Genomic DNA, 3,972 nt, shown 5'->3' on the forward strand with positions numbered 1-3,972 from the left:
ATGAAAATTGATGATGTGGCTTTGAATGGTGCATTTTGAACACAGAAAAAGTATGGAGTTCAAATAAGTTCAAAAAAATGAAATCCATTTGTAACAGATGAGTTTCCGTATGAAACCCTCATACTTCGAAAGAGATTGTCCGTTTTATACACGAAGTGCATCCAGTTTGTTGTAAGTAGAAACAAAAAAAAATAGAATTATCAAATTATTTTCTCGGGCAATTCACCGAACAGTTGCCGGGTAGGGTGAGCATCGTAGGAGCGGATGGTACCTGCGCGGCGGTCGGAGGAGAGCTGTGGAACAATGACAGAGGAGAAGCGACGTGGAGCCCGGGTGTAACGTTGGAGGTTACGGGCTCGTTGAGTTCTGGCAGGGCCGCAGGGATGTGTCGTGGCGGTCAGGGTGGTGGAGCGGCAATGAAGGTAAGAGAGAAAAACGGAAGGAGAGAAAATGGGTGGATGATGGCACGAGAGCTAGGAGGGATTTTGTGTGGGCTGAGGGTGTCGGAGTCTTCCGTGGTTGTTGTCTAAACTCCCACAAAGCCCACCGGTTTGTCTCAGACTTACCGAAAAAAGCATGTCCGTACCACTCGACGGACCGATACATACCCGCGTTGAATGATACAACACATCTGGACCACGTAGTCCAAACGGTTACGAACGGTTCGAGGGTCGGCTTTAAAGATGCCCTTACAGTTCTGTGGTTCGACTCAATTCTCCATAGATTGCAGCTGTCACCAGTGTGCACACTAGGACTTCATCCATAGGTCAGCTGGCCACAAGCCACCATCAATGCATGAGTGTTGAAAGGTTTTTTTTGGTTGACTAGTAAGCGTGCACGTGCAACGCACCAAACATAATCAACAATAAATATATCTATTTTAAATTTTAACTTCCATGGAATTTAATGTCCACATACCACAAGATGGCATGTATGATTATGGGATTTTATATATTCAATTATTTACCAATAGTTTTACAAGATTTTCAAAATCGGCAAATGATGACGACTGAAAATTTCTATGTGAAATCCTTGTGACAAGACCTGATAATAAAAAAATGAGACTTTCCCTACAAAAATCAGAACACAGTTGTATTGGACACACCCGTTAAACAAATTGAACAAACCTGTTCACTCTCAGTCTCTCCACCGCCCCCGCGAGGTACGCCCAATTCTCCATGCCATTCCCCATTCCCCTGCTCCCCAGCTCTCCCTTCCCACCTAGGCCACCCCTCCCCTTCGTCCCCAGAGGCGGCGCGAGGTACGCACGCCCCTTCTCGTTGATCCGGTCCCCGAAGTCCCCGAGGAGGCACTCGAGCTCGGCATGGTCGTGAGCGACCCAGCGCAAGAGGCCGTCCGAGTTACGGTGGTGCAGGATTCATCTCATCCGCATCCGCGGCCGTGGCCATCCCGCACTGGCGTTGCCTGGGCACGGAGCAGGCCCCGACGCCTCACCAACTAGAGTGGTCCGGGCACTTTGCTTTCACCGGCGAGCTGCCCGTGCCTGCCCCCAGATGCCCGTTGGCCCTTGGAGGGGGAAGAGTCGAACAAGCAAGCGCTGGTAGGGGAGGAGACGAAGAGGAGGCAGAATGGGGATCTGGCGGTGGGGATCACCGCATGCATCGCGCTCATCATCTACCGTTCCGTTTTGATTCTTGTTCGGTATACCAGCAGCTATCGGATTCCTTAGTTTGGGTACAACCGACGTGTGTATATAAAGAAGGCAAGGCGTGCATCCTATGTCCAAATCTTCAAAAATGCTAAACATACAGATCTTTACATGAGTTTTACAGGGACCTTCACTCTAATTCGCTCCCTCCCCCCTGCCTGATTTTCAGGTGGGTGGGGCCCCTTCCTCACCTTAATCCAATGATTAGTTGACAGCTTCACACCTGTCCGTAAAGCCCTGTAAAGAGCCTGTCGATGTAGCATTACTGCCAAATCTCACACATCCGAGGCCAACGACGACCCTGAGTTTGATCGTGAGTTGTCACCCTTGATTCTCCACCTTTGTCTCTCCGGGTTCCCTTGATTCGACATGTCTAGCAGCTCGGCCTCGTCGGCTAACTACGATGAGTACCCAGTGAAGATATCCTCGTCAAGATCCCTGGCGAACACCGTCGCCGTGGCGCACAACTTCGAGATCACCAGTTACTCGCTGCTCGACGGCTTTCATCCTGGCGACTACATTTGCTCGAGAAGGTTCAGCGCCGGTGGTTACGACTGGTGTATCAGGTTCTACCCTGACAGACAGACGGAGGAGGATGCTTTCTACACCTCGGCCTTCTTGTGTCTATGCAGAGGAGAACCATGGCCTGGTGTGAGAGCCAAGTACACTTTGAGTTTATTGGATAGAGACGGGAATGCGACCATACGAAGAAGCGCCTTAAGACATATCATTGCGTCCTCGGGTTGTTATTATGGCTATAGTAGGTTCTTCTCCAAGAAGCACATCGACGATGACTGCTTCGCAATCAGGTGCGTCTTGACCGTCATCACACAACACACGGAGGACCAGAGCGTGGTCGTCATCCCCCGATCGGACCTCCACGACCACCTGGTAGACATGCTGGAGGGCCGGGAAGGCACGAACGTGACATTCAACGTGGGCGACCAGTTATTCCACGCTCATAGGTGCATGCTGGCTGCACGATCGTCGGTGTTCAAGGCGGAGCTCTTCACTGGAATGGAGGAGAACACTACTCGACACATCAAGGTCGACGATATGGAGCCTGCCATCTTCCAGGCCCTCCTCCACTTCATCTACACCGATACCTTCCCACATAACAGTGGTATAGACAAGAATGTGCCACTGGAACACTTGTTCGTTGCCGCGGATTGGTATGGCCTGGATAGGCTTGCGACAATGTGTGAACAAAGGCTATGCAACAGCATCGATGTGCACACATTTGCCACCACACTTGCCTTAGCGGAGCAGCACCAATGCGTGCAACTCAAGCAAGCATGCCTTAGATTCATGTCCTCTCATGATGTACTCAGTGACATCCAGGAGACCGATGGATTCAAGCATCTCATATCCAGCTGCCCTTCGGTTGTAGGGGGCATCATAAACAACATCGCCGTGTGGTAGGGCTGCCAAAAGCGCTCGAGTCGAAGCCACTCACAGCGATTCGTCTTCTAGCTACACCGGAGATTGACTCCAAAATAAATTAGTAGAACATGAGTCTATTTAATTTGTAGCTCAGGTTGAAAATGAGGCGAGTTTGCACCAATGTTAGCTCTCGCTTGATTTTGGTCGACATAGCATAGTTGAAGTAGCGGAACATATAAGACCTATGCTTTGCAATATACTGATTTTTCCTTTGAAAATTGCAATATATTGATGCAACTATCATTTCCATAATTTTATTGTATCAAGCTTATATATTTCTAGAACACACACCCTATTCTGTTTACATAAATTATATTCCCTCCGTTCCTAAATGTAAATCTTTTAAGCGATTTCACTATAGACTACATACGAAGCAAAATAAGTGAACCTATATTCTAAAAGGCGTCTATATACATTCGAATGTAGTCTCTATATAGTGGAATCTATAAAAGGATTTATATTTAGGAATGAAGGGAGAACTTGAGCATGAGTAGGTCAAGCCATTTTCGAAAGTGAACATGCTATTTTTTATTGGCCCAAAATCCACTCAAAACTATTACGGTTAAATGCAAGCCAACTCTAAAGCCCGATCTCTTATTCGAGTCAAACAGAGCTTACTTGTTTGATAACACCAGCTTAGCCTAGATCACCCGGACTTGACCGTTTTGCACCCCGAAGCCCTAACTAGGTGTACACGTGACACCGGAAGCCCGAAGGCAGCACGTACGTACGTACATAAGAAAGTGAATTTATTTACCGCTCCCTCGATGTATTGTTTCCTTTGTTTGGAGATTGATTACCATCCGCGAGTTAAGGTAAAGTTAATGTGATTGAGCGATTTTTCTGAAAATCAATTATTT

The 3,972-nt window shown here is 47.9% G+C and overlaps 1 pseudogene; it reads left to right on the forward strand.

The window, feature by feature from the left end:
• Nucleotides 1–2,038: 2,038 nt before the first annotated feature.
• LOC123186154 (BTB/POZ and MATH domain-containing protein 3-like) lies at nucleotides 2,039–3,158 on the forward strand (annotated as a pseudogene).
• The last annotated feature ends 814 nt before the right edge of the window (nucleotides 3,159–3,972 follow it).

Source organism: Triticum aestivum, chromosome 2A (assembly GCF_018294505.1).
Source record: "Triticum aestivum cultivar Chinese Spring chromosome 2A, IWGSC CS RefSeq v2.1, whole genome shotgun sequence".
Taxonomy (NCBI): Eukaryota; Viridiplantae; Streptophyta; class Magnoliopsida; order Poales; family Poaceae; genus Triticum; species Triticum aestivum.